The sequence below is a fragment of the Schistocerca americana genome, chromosome 2 (assembly GCF_021461395.2).
Source record: "Schistocerca americana isolate TAMUIC-IGC-003095 chromosome 2, iqSchAmer2.1, whole genome shotgun sequence".
Lineage (NCBI taxonomy): Eukaryota > Metazoa > Arthropoda > Insecta > Orthoptera > Acrididae > Schistocerca > Schistocerca americana.
In genome coordinates this window covers 879,212,823-879,225,786 of record NC_060120.1, presented here as the reverse complement: position 1 = coordinate 879,225,786, position 12,964 = coordinate 879,212,823, and the positions used below count along the sequence as shown (strand labels likewise).

Below are 12,964 nucleotides of genomic sequence, written 5' to 3'. Positions count from 1 at the left end.
CAAAAGATTTCAACTTAGCTCTTTCAGAGTTTTGCCAGATTTTTCTTTTGCTCTCATACGGCGCAGCTAATGTGCATATACTTCCTCTGTTCTTTCTATAATATCATCAAGTTAAATTCCCTTCTACAGCCCTTGCAAAGAGTTATTGTGGTATTATTTTCTAGTTATAGGATGGCTTTTAAAACGTAAAGCTTGTAAGCAATGTGTAGATATGACACTATGACCTGCGATAACAGCTGATGATCTGTTGAGTAAGCTCTTGATCGGAATGGACATTTACATCATAAAAAGTGCACATTTATTTTATAAGTTATTGCTTACTCTGATACGGGTATAGATGTGATGTCAGAATGTTGATGATGTTTTAGTTTACTTCCTTTAATAAGGTTCTGACGAAAAGAAAGTGTCCTTCGTATGTTGAGGGGCACGTAGAAGTCAAATGGATGGAGACGTGTCAGCGATGAAAGTGAATCCGTCATATAGACGTAGGTTATCCACTACCACATGCACAAAGAGTAAACCAAAATTCGCTAACATTACGGATTTTACGAATTAGTGCCAGAAGGAACAACTGATTGATATTCTTTACGGAAATTTGAAAAAATCCTTTCTGTTGATGGTACACAACGGTCGTATAAATATTCATGTCTCATCAATTTTTATATAACATCTCGTTTCAGATGGTGCTCTTTGTTCTTCGGCTTTCCCACGTCCATGTTTCACGTTCATATCATTTCCTTCTTCAGGTGATAGTTTGCAGAACTTCTTTCTCTGTTGAATGTGTCTCTCTCCGTATTTTTTTCCGAACTACAGGGTGTTATAACAGCAACGACCAAGGTGCTCCTACACTCATAGTGCTTTTCTGGATGTGACTGTAACCTTTCATGTGAGAACAGGAGAAATAGTGGTTAGTAAAACCATACCATCACAAAACACGTAGAGGATTGTTCACAAAGTGGTATTCCTGCACAGGACAAAGTTAGTATATAAACATCTGTGCCTAGCGATTCAATAGTGTTCCGTGCCCTTTACGACAGTGGGACAGAATGTCACCGTGTACCTCAATTTTAGAACCCACCCCTCCGAACTATATTGTACCGGTCAAAACTTCGATTACTATGAATAAGCCAAAGAAGGGGAGGAAACGTGTCTAGGCAGCACGAATAATATCTATTTATTTGCTGGACAAAAGCACTTGTAAAATAAAAGATTACGCATTTCCCTTGAGAAGGAGCGAGAGTTCGTAGAAAATTAAAATTATATCATGCCATTACGGCTTATTACGAAGACACAGAAAAATATTTATAGTCATTCGTAGATTGATTCTCGTACATTAAAAACTTTATTCAGAACAAAGATAGTGGATGTTATTAACTCCTGCACTGGTAAAACTCACGTAAGGTGCTGGTTAATTGGTTAGGGCTTTATTTTCGCTGCAGTTCTTTCAGTAGGCGGAGGTATTTTGCTTACTGCTTCTTGGTCATGGTCAAGAAGTGATGAAAGGCGTTGTTTTTACTTTATGTTCTTGCAAGTCACCAAGTACATCGTCTTTCCGTTTGGTTGTTTCATGCTGACAGCAGCTATCTTATCTCTGAGCTACCTTATCTCTGACTCTCTGAACTTGTGAAACTATATAAGCGAATGAGACTCCCTTTGCGTACAGTTTTACAATGTATTTATTGCATTAGACAACACGTAAGTACATCTGCATATGAAACTATTTTTTTAATTGTAATGAAAACAACTCATCGTCATCACTTTCTTCAGTGCATGTGGATATAAGAGGCATATGTAAAATTTTTGCCAAGTTTCAGGAACAAATATGTCTGAGCATATTCAAAATATCTACGATGTGATCATTATCTCACAGCGTTCATCAATACGCGGTAGAGATAAGTTACTACGAGACACTGAAGTAGAAAGTCGACTTATTTTGTATGAGCGCTATTCGGAAAGTCGCTTAATTGAAACCACTGTGAAAATAAAAAATGTTTTATTTACAACAGTTAGCTACACCTTCTAGCTATTTCTCCAAGTAGTCGCCTCTCCGACTTAGGAAACGGTACCAAATTTCCGATATCCTCGTCGTAGAAGGCAGCCGCCTGTGATTTCTGCCAGTTCTCTACAGCTCGTTGTCTGTGCCAAATTTTTCCTTCGTAGCTAGCGGTTCTTGCGAGCAGAGATGGATATGAGAGGAAGATAAGCCCATCCCATCGAAAACACTGCAGGACCTTCATTACCCCCGCCTTGTGCGGCCGAGACCTGTCATGAAGAAGGAAATCCATGATAGTTACGTTATGTGGATTGCATGACATGTGACGAAATCTGTCGCCAGCTCATCATACTTGGCGTGTGATATTATTGTTCCAGGTACCTTTACGTGCTCACCGTTCTCCCAGAACTGAAAAGAAAGACGTGACGCGATCGACGGACATAATAGAGACACTGCCCATCAAATCTGCGCAAAGCTTCATCGGATTTTCAATGTGGTTTCCATTTCGCTCCCAATCGGATCTTACTTTCTGAGCAGCCCTCGTATATTAGTTGGCTATGTAGGATAACCCTCGTCCATAATGGAGGTAACAAACATACAGTAATGTTACGAGCCTTGACCCGTAGGTAATCATTTCGAGACCTGGAGTTTGGCGACCTGAAATGAGAAACAGAGCACAGTTAGTAACCACCAACTACATCCCACCATATTAAATTTAATTAAATTTTAACCCCCCCTCCACCCCCACCCCCCAGCTCCAATGTCCTTTGCGTACTGGCATGTAATACCGTTAATAATTATCTGTCAAATGCGGTGACCTCCTGGCTTTACGGTACAGGAATATGGTATTCCCAAGCACTTTCTCCCTCCTTCAGTTCCGATATCATCCGTATAAGTGCGAACAATACAGTGCACAAACACTCATCAGTGTTTCATAAACCAGTGTACGCGATATAATTCACAACAGATCGAGGAAAGGCAGCAGCAAACCACCTGCATAGGACACCGTTTAGCACCACGTTGCGGCGTTTCTGTATTTCACAACTGCAGCTCCGGAATTTCAAATTATTCAATGGAGAGCTTAAAATAGGCATACGATAATGTACATTCTGCTCATATTCTTGCTGTGGCTAATTCATAAAGGCACTGTGAAAACAAATAATATTTCGGGTTAAGTTTACGAATCGCGCAGGAAAGAATACCTACATCACCAAAGAAATGTCTCAACGTTATTCACGAAAGACATACTTACTTTACGAGTCAGGGTAAGAGTAATCTGTTGACAAGCAACAATCGATTAAATGATCGGAACGATGGACAGACTGACAGGAAAGGAAGTTACGAATTCGAAAATGACAATAGTCTAATTACACATGACATTAGCGACTTTGGTCTGTCAGAAGCGATGTATTCTCTAGAGCTCTTATTTTCGTAAGTATATAATGGGCTGACGTGTGCAGGATGTATGAGAACTTTACCAAAAAGCAGAAGTACTGAAATCATTATGTTTAAATCAGTTTATTGGTTTCTAAAAGAAATAAAGCACAGGGAAGAAGAATGAAGTCACTGTAGACTCCTGAAACACAAGTTCGTTCGGATGCAAATATTATTTCAGCTCTTCGTCTAACTGCTACGGTACTCCTCTTAAAGTATTTTCACATTGTCGTTATCGAATTGTTGATAATTTGCTTCACGAACTGTTGATAACCTTTTAATAACGATTAGCTGGGTCGAAGTATGAAGCGAAACTAGACAGCGAGAGTCATTTAACGGGACAGAATTTAGAACAGAGAACGTATATAGAAGTGTGAAGAAGAAAACCCATCGAGTTTCTGTTGATGGAATCACCCAAGCACTCGCCTGAAGTGTTTCTTAGGGAAACCACGGTTAGCTTGATACAGGGTTGATCCTGAAAACAAGCCTCTTATCTGAACCAATACCTTACTCTGTTATAAACGAGAAGCTGAAAATTAAGGTAAAAATCTAAAGTTTGATACAGCGAGAGTATCAGAAATGTTTACATTACATTTTTAAGATTCTCTTCTGAGTTGGTTACTGCCCCACGACGGTCTGCTTACTTTAATCTACAAAAAACATTACGATTCTCTTACTGCTCATCCGTTTAGATAATTGATTGTACGTCCACGTACGACGTTGTCACATTAGACGAATCTTTTGTTATTTGAAATGTTTTCGTTATCCGTTTTCACATATTTCTCTCTGCAGTTAGTTTGCGTGAAGATAACTTGTTAAGTAATCGAACTTTGTTGATTCGTTCTCTTATGTCATGACGCCGTCGCGTTATCCGTGTCCAAGAACGGCTGATACGGACTTATCATTTATTCGAGGTATCTTAGACTTGGCGTTCGAATTATTATGATTCTTGAATAGTCTCAGCATTTAAAAATATTTGCTTAATTGCACTTACATGTATTAACAATGGAACATAACAGGTATAACTAAGACAACAAAGGAATGGATGCCCAAATATTTTGATGGGCAAAGTTTGTAAGTAAACCGAAATTCACTCTTGCAATGTTGTAGGACTTAGAAAGCCAAGAATCTTTTCATGGTAATCTGTGAAGTTCTTTTATACAACATTCTTAAAATATCTGCCAGGACGTTTCATTCTTGAAATAATTTACTTGTATTCTTACTATGTTTAGTAAATGAGAAAGTCGTTAACCATTTCGGTCTCGTTTTAGAGTCGTGAACAGTTTCGAATGTATATCCGCTTCCAGTACACAGATCATGAGACGAACGAATATTTTAAGCAGAGTAAATTAAATTCGATCTCCAGAATACTGAGCCAAAACCAGTACTCGAAGTAAAAAACGAGATTTTCTGTTGTAATAAGAGAGAAAGTTAAGTCCAGGATTTCACTAGATCGAAGTTATTTAGTTTTCACAACTGCAATGACGGCTTTGTAGTGTGATAAGCTGCAATCTGTACATACCGGATAAAAATATATAACGCCATTCTTTGACAATATTTTGTTGCACTCCGCGTTACCAGCTGGGAGGCTAGAGTTACTAAATAGAAACGAAAAAATGAATGTCTACACAAAATCATCCACCTAGTACACTATCTCGCTGTTGTAATCATGCGGGAAAAATATTGCACCAACTGCGACAGTGTGAATACTCCTTTGTAACAGTTTTTCAGTTTAACTACTCGGTGGGCAGATGTCGTACTGCTCTGCTTTCTGAAAATAAAGATATACCCCGTCCCACGTGTGCGCAATGGGGTCCGATTCACAATAGATTTCATACGTCATCAGCAAAACCCTCACATACTGATTTTTTTAAACTAAAAGCTGTAAGTCAATTGTTACGAAAGAGCAGACAGTCTGAAATGTGATTAGTGAAAGCAAAGAGCTGTTTGCCTACATTTTATTTTAACATTCCAGTTCTTAAAGGCTCAGTGCTCTTTCCTCCTCCTGGAAATCTGACAAACTCTACTGCATGTCCATAATCTAACAGATACATTTAACTCTCATTCCAGAATTCAACAGCACGTTTCCTTTCTCCTTCAAAAAAGGAAGAAAATTAAAAACAATAATTAACTAATACATCACCTTATCGAACAATGTGTCATTTTCATTTCTGCATCGCTGCCGCTCATTAAAAAAAAAAAAAAAAAAAAAAAAAAACTCGCTGGCGCTGTTTAGATTTTCTCACTCGATCGCCGGTGTCACGCTGGTCGACAGTTCATGTTCTCTCCATCGAGTCCTGCTTAATCCCAGCAGACGCCAATACTTTCGTCCGTCACAGATTCACAGATGGTCTCTCTTTCTCCCTCTCTCTCTCTCTCTCTCTCTCTCTCTCTCTCTCTGCATCGTTCGCGCCATGAAAGATTAGCACATCCTCGAAACAAACCTAATTTACAACATTTTAGTTTAAGTATGTTTCAGTTATGTGCTGCATTTCATGGTGTACTAGAAAACGCTGCCTGTTAACGAGATTCGTTTGAAAGTATACACGTGAATCGCCTAAAAGTAGCACCGCAGATATTGAGGAAATGAAAAGAACTAATGATGCGCGGTTTTCACAGAATAGGTTCGTAGTCAGGGGCTCTTGTTGTTAGCCAATAAACAAATTGTAATAATACCAGAAAGTGTAATTTTTGTGCAAACGTCATTTACGAGAGTTTGAATTTTGAAAAGCTTCCACACCGACACTTGTTTGTGCCATCCAACATGCGTCGCTGCTAGGGACGATGTTATGTTTACTTCTATGTAATTGTGTGTTCCTTGTATACATTGTAACTTACTAGTTAGTGTGTGACTGTCCAAATAGTAGGTCGTGAGCAGACGATGGAATTTACCAATGCAGAGAAAGCCAAATGCTCACTGTGTATGGAGAGTGTAGAAAGAATGTAGCTCTTTCTTGTGCGGCAAGATATCACAATAGACATCAACTATCTCGACAATTATTTATCAACCGCTCCAAACAGTAACTTGAAAGTGGTAGTGTAACACCTATTCAACGTAACAAAAGGCAAAAATTAACGTGACGGCAGAAGAGGCGGAAATTAATGTTCTTACGACTGTTGTAGCTGATCCGCATGTTAGTTCACGCGCAGTCGCTCGAGGAAGTGGCATGAGTCAGGGAAGTGTCGTACGCATTCTCCATCGACGTAAGAGTCCATCACTATCACATCTCTCTCCATCAAGAGCTGCACGGAAACGATTATAACAGTCGTATTAGCTTTTGTACATGGTCATTAATGCAGGATAGTAAAGACGTATCATGTATCTTATTTATTGCTGATCACTATCACATCTTTCTCCATCAAGAGCTGAATGGAAACGATTATAACAGTCGTATTAACTTGTACATGGTCATTAATGCAGGATACTACAAATGTATCATATATCTTATTTAGTGCTGAGCCGCGCGGGATTAGCCGAGCGGTCTTAGGCGCTGCAGTCACGGACTGTGCGGCTGGTCCCACCTTAGGATAATTTAGGTTAAGTTGTGTGTAAGCTTATGGACTGATGGCCTTAGCAGTTAAGTCCCATAAGATTTTTTTTTTAATAATACAAGAATTAATAGTTAGTTACACGGATACATCTACGTCTAACTGCCTTCATCTGGCAACGCCATTCATAGGTCACCCGTTAAATGAAGTCTCGTCGTCATTCAAGCAAGGAGGCACACCACCCAGGTCGGCCGTAGTGGCCGAGAGGTTCTAGGCGCTTCAGTATGGAACCACGCGACCGCTACGGTCGCAGGTTCGAGTCCTGCATCGGGCACGGATGTGTGTGATGTCCTTAGGTTAGTTAGGTTTAAGTAGTTTTAAGTTCTAGGGGACTGGTGACCTCAAACGTTAAGTCTCGTAGTGCTCAGAGCCATTTGAACCATTTGCTCACCGCCCAACGTTCTGTTGATCTCAAAGCACCAACCGCCTCTCATGCAATTCTTTGTATGGACACATAAGAGGATTATACGCCGTTCATTTGCATACTATAGCTTAGTGTCAGTGTTGACTGGAAAACACTGTTGGGAATTCTGAAGTAGAGCAGGAATAAAATCTTTCTTTCTTTCGCTTACGCCATAGTTCCGCAGCGATCTTAGAGTCGGCGTGGCTACAACGGATTTGGCAATGTTAGTGTTAGGGATGGCCAGATGCCCTTCCTGCCACCATGCTGCACCTCCGATCCGGGGCCGGCGAGCCTACCCGAGTCCAGGAAGCAGCGCGTTAGCGCTCTCGTCTACCCTGGAATCAATGTACCACAACTGTTTGCGTCGAGTGTAAATCGTGAAATAGTGCGGACGTGTTTCAAATGTCTGCGAGGCGTGTAACTGAGGCGGAACGTGGGGACCAGCCCGGTATTCACCTAGCAGGGTGTGCAAAACCGCCTAAAAACGACACCCAGGCTGGCTGGCACAGCGGCCCTCGTTTTTAATCCGCTGGGCGGATTCGATCCGGGGCCGGCGCGCCTTTTCCAATTTTTTTTTTACCTCTGCTATCCGAAATATTTTATTTGAAGCATTTAACCGTTAATTATGATTTTCAGCATATTTTCAAATATCCTCCTGTAGTCACAATGTTGGCTCATTTTAAAGTATTCAGTTTCTATGTAAGAATAATAGTCGAGGAAAGTAGAATGCCTATTCTGCATAATAAACGATGCTGTGTGGCCCATGATCCACGTTGCAGCGTTGTTTTTTGCTCGTGGATATCTCAGTTTTTGTGGCTGAATGATCTCTAAAAGGTCTACACCACAGGGCGTCGTACGGTCTATCACCGACAATCGTTGACGAAGAAATGTAGTAATTTCTTCTGCATGTCCGCACGTGAACCTATGAATAAGCGTATCGACTCTTCCGCATGCGTCACAGTTGGGCGTTGGATGAAGGCCTATTTTATGTAGCTTTTCATTCGTTGCTACTTTATCGTTGACTGTTAGATACCAGTCGGCTATGACGCGTGACGGTAACACGTCGCTGTGCACATTCCGCCATACTATACTCCAATGTGTATGTGGATGTTTTTCTTCGAGACGATTCCTGTGGTTCGTTGTCATAAGAAGGCCATAAAGCTTCCTGTTCGTCAGGCTTCCGTCATCGACGATGTTGTGTCGAATGTAGCTCATTTCCATGTAGTACAGTCGCATATTTCGGTAAGAAAGTGGAGTGCCGGCGATATTAACGGGTGGGTCAAGGCTATGAGGCTTCCACTGCTGAATGAGGTTTGTGATGATACTGGTCCTCCGGGTACGAAACTCCTCCCTGATGCGATTTAGGAGCAGGGTGACACATTTTTTGTGTACTTTAATGAGGTTAAGGCCACCTTTGAACGAAGGTAAGGTTAAGGCATCGAATTGAACTTTGAAAATGTGCCCCCTAAAAAGAAACCAACATAACGCTTGTTGTATACTCTTCGCTAGATGGTCGGAGATTGGAAGAATTTGCGCCAAATAATTCATCTTTCTCGTAATGTCGATCTCGATGGTCTTAACTTTCTGTAGTACAAGTCACAGTCGGAGTGAAGTATCAAAGCAGCACGTAATTTATTAAGCATGTGTGATCAGTTCTTCGTCAGGAATTTGTCTGGTTTGGCCTCAAAGGTAACACCGAGGGTTGTGTGATAATCCTTGACCTTGCACCAGGTAACATGGGATATGTCTCCGATACCGCCACCGATCTGCAAAGCTGTGGTTTTAGTTCTATTTAGTATTGCTCCCGAAAGAAATGTGGATGTTTTTAAAAGAGTTTCCGCTGACAGAAGTTGTTGCGATGATGAGACAGTTACGCATATATCGTCAGCATACGCAATGCATGGGATAGTGACAGACTCGACGCTAATCCCGATCCCGCTATGCGCTAAGTTGTTCAGTAGCGGCTCTACTGCAATGGCGTACAAAATCATTGACAGAGGACATCCTCGGCGGATGGATTGCTCAATGGAAATTTCTTTTGTAAAATGGCCATTAATGAGAATCCGTGAAGAGGCGTTTGTAGTAAGTTTGCGAATTATTTCTATGAGATGAGGTCCAAATCCTAGTTTCTTCACGCTTTTAAAGAGGAAGTCATGACGTACACGGTCATAAGCCTTCTCAAAATCTAGAAAGATCAGAGCGCCATGTCCTTTGGTTTCAGCATATGAACAGATGATGTCCCTCAAATCGCAGGCAGCTGAGATTGCACTTCTGACTTGCACTGCACTGTACTGGTAACTGCCTAAAACCTTGTACTCGTACATAACGGCTTGCATCCTTAGCTTAATCGATCTGGTGATGATTTTGAAATCGGCATTCAGGAGTGTGATGGGTCGCATGTTTTTGACCTTCCTGCTGTTCCCTTTTTTCGGTAAGGGCAGGATGATACCTTCCGTAAATGCTTTGGGTATAACTTCCAGGTGCCAGAGTTCATTCGTTATCTCGAGGAGTGTTGGAACGAGGAGGTTCCAGTAACGCTGGTAAAACTCAGCGCTGGGACCGTCGGGCCCCGGTGACTGCCCTTTCTTTGCACTGTGGACCGCCAGTCGGATTTCGTCCTCTGTGAAGAGACATTTCAGATTTGCATCATCCTGTTGTGACAAGCGACAGCTCAAGGTCCTAAGAAAATCGTCGCACGAGTGTTCATCAACGGACTGCTTCTTGTAAAGTTGACTATAATAGTCGCAGACATGCGAGATGATGTCACGTTGCTTCGTGATGGCATTCTCAGCGTCATCAACGACGGCTTCAATCAACATGGCTCTGCACCGTTTCGTGGTTCTCAGGATGTGGTACAGAGAGGCCCGTTCTTCGGTGGCAATGTCCTTGGGGTGGGCTCGCACGATGATGCCTTGCATTCGTTGGCGTTGTATCGCAGTGATTTTCGCTTTATATCGTTTGATCTTTACGTCGATATCGCGAGAAGGATTGTTAGTGCTACTGTACAGGTCTCTCAAACAGCGATAATAAAACTTAATAGTCTGTTTCTGCCAAAAGCTTTTTGCCGGGCGTAGCTCATGAGGGTGAGGCGTAATTTAGGCTTAGCACACTGAATCCACCACTGGAGAACGCTATCGTAACGACGTCGTTGCCGCTGGAGCTGTTGCCACGTTATGTTCACCTCCTCTTCAAGTTGGGCATCCTGCAGAAGGCTGACATTCAATTTCCAGTAGCCTTTCCCGCGGTATATTTGCTGGCGTTGTAGGTTAAGGTAACACTGATATGCACAATGGTCGGAGATGTTGACAGGAGCTATGTCACAGTTCACAGTGTGTGGCTGGAGGGCATCGGACACATAGATCCTATCCAGCCGACTGGCAGAATGACTGGTTACGAAGGTGTACGCTATCCGTTCACCGTGCAGTTGTTGCCATGAATTAAATGTTCAAGTTCGATACATCTGTTCGTGTTAGGAGTTCGGTCTCTGTCGTTAAGCACACAATTGAAGTCACCACCGAGGATGAGATGTGCACGATAAGCGCTAAGAAGAATGGGAAACTCGTTTTTATAAAATTTTGAACGATCTCTCTTATGAGTGCTACCTGAGGGGGCGTACACGTTAACAATCTGCACACCATTCACTCGAAGAGAAATGCCACGACCACTAGGCAGCCGCTGCACGTCCGTAAATGGAATACCTTCGCGCAGAAGTATGGCAGTGCCTACAGCATCCTGGAGATTGATGATATCAGTGAGAACGTAACCGGGCACTTCTAAGACTGTGACTACCTCCTGTAAGAGTGCAATGTCAACGCTGGTACCATACAAGAAATCAGTTAGCGAACGGAGTTTCGCCACACTTTGAATTCTATTGACGTTAAGTGTGGTAACGTTGTAGGTTTGGCTATCGCACATGATGGTTCAGAGGACAATGAGCTCTGATTGTTGGATCGTCCTTCTCGACGGCTTTGAACCAAACTCGTTGGGAACGTCTGGAGTACGAAAAGAAATGTGAAAACCAATAACGGGTCAGGGAATGGAAATGTCGCAGCGCGATGGACATGCGCGAGAGCAGCTACTGCTGCATCTCCTCGTTCTGCTGCCACCACGGCTCATTGCTGTCGGGGTGCTTCGCGGTGCGCGCGCCGCCCTGCCCGCCACCGCCGGCTGAGTCTGTCAACGTGGTCGCATCAGCCTGGCCACCACGCGGGGCTGCGACTGACGTCATCGAGTTCCTGCGGGAGCGCTGCTGCAGCTGCTCGCTACTCTGTTCGCTCTTCCTCTTAGCCGTTACGGTGCTCTGTTCCCTCTCAGCGCTCAGTAGTGCCTTCAGATGTTTGGTTTGTTCACGAATGCGTTCTTGCCTCGCGGTGTCCTCGCAGTGCACGGAACAAGAAGATTGAGGTTCAGTCTAGCTGCCACTTTCTGACATGTGTACGGGTCTCAAATCATCCGACTTTTCCTCTTTGCTACTATTCCATTTGCTTCTCCTTCGGCGGCCTTTCTTCGTTTCTGCTGCAGTCTCTACCGACAGGGGTGGTTCAGGCAAACTGATCTGCACCCGCTCCTGTATCTCACACGGCTTAGTTTCAGAGGTGGCTGGCGCATCGTTCCTATCCAGCGGTAATTGCCCCGGTGAGGATGGCGGTGCCGAATCGACGTCCGTCCTACAGCGAATGTCTTTGGCACTGCATTCCACATGAACTGGCATCTCCGCCTCGCTAACATGTTCCGGCTGCCGGGGTGGTGGTACAGTCCCCGCGACTACCTCACTCAATAGCGGAACAAGCTTTTCACTACCGTCTGCAGGACGTTCCCGTGGAAGTTGAAATGGACGTCGACGTGTACAGTTCATCCGCAGATGTTCTGTTGAATGGCAGATCGAACAGGTAGGGGGTTGTCCAATGAAAGTTACCTGTACACGACAGCCGCCAATGGCAACATACGACGGTATATTGCTTTTTTAAGTCTACACGTACACTTCGCACCACGCTGTTAACTTGGTAGCGATATGCACTCGACCATTTTTCATTTGAAACTGACAAAACAGCGCCGTATAGTGAGAGAGAACGTGCAATCAGGTCATTACGGCACTCCGGTGGCACATTAAATACCCTGACGGTTCTCACTCCGTATCCCGAAGGCACGATTTGGACATTACTAATACTGCCATCATTATGACGAAATGGTCTCACACCAGCATTCTCCTCAACGAATTTCTCATAAGTGTCACTCGAAATAAATTTGATAAATAATGAGTACTGCACAAAGTCCAACTGGAACGTGTCGACTATATCTTCAGGCAATTTCAGATCCTCAAAGATCCACTCATGAATTTCAAAAGCCGGTCGGTCGCAAGGCAGCGCGATCGAAAACACACTGAACGCTGTTCGCTCTGTTAATTGTCGACATCTTACTTACAACAGTTATACAGAAACAAACGTTAACAGCGCTCGCACACGCTGCTCAGCTCTCCACCTCAGCACTGCTCGCGACGTAAACACCGGCCCGCGCTACCGCCCGTCACCGCGCGATGTGCACTGGCCGAGTGCCTGAACACGACTGCTCTCGGCTACCCTGGCGGG

At 43.4% G+C, this 12,964-nt stretch overlaps 1 protein-coding gene across 1 annotated transcript in view; it reads left to right on the top strand.

The window, feature by feature from the left end:
• Positions 1–1,677: 1,677 nt before the first annotated feature.
• Positions 1,678–12,964, top strand: part of LOC124595790 (glutathione S-transferase 1-like) — a 50,070-nt gene continuing 38,783 nt past the window's right edge. Inside the window, exon 1 of the mRNA XM_047134678.1 lies at positions 1,678–1,695. The gene's annotated coding sequence lies outside the window, so the exon portion shown is untranslated. The remainder of the gene's footprint in view (positions 1,696–12,964) is intronic.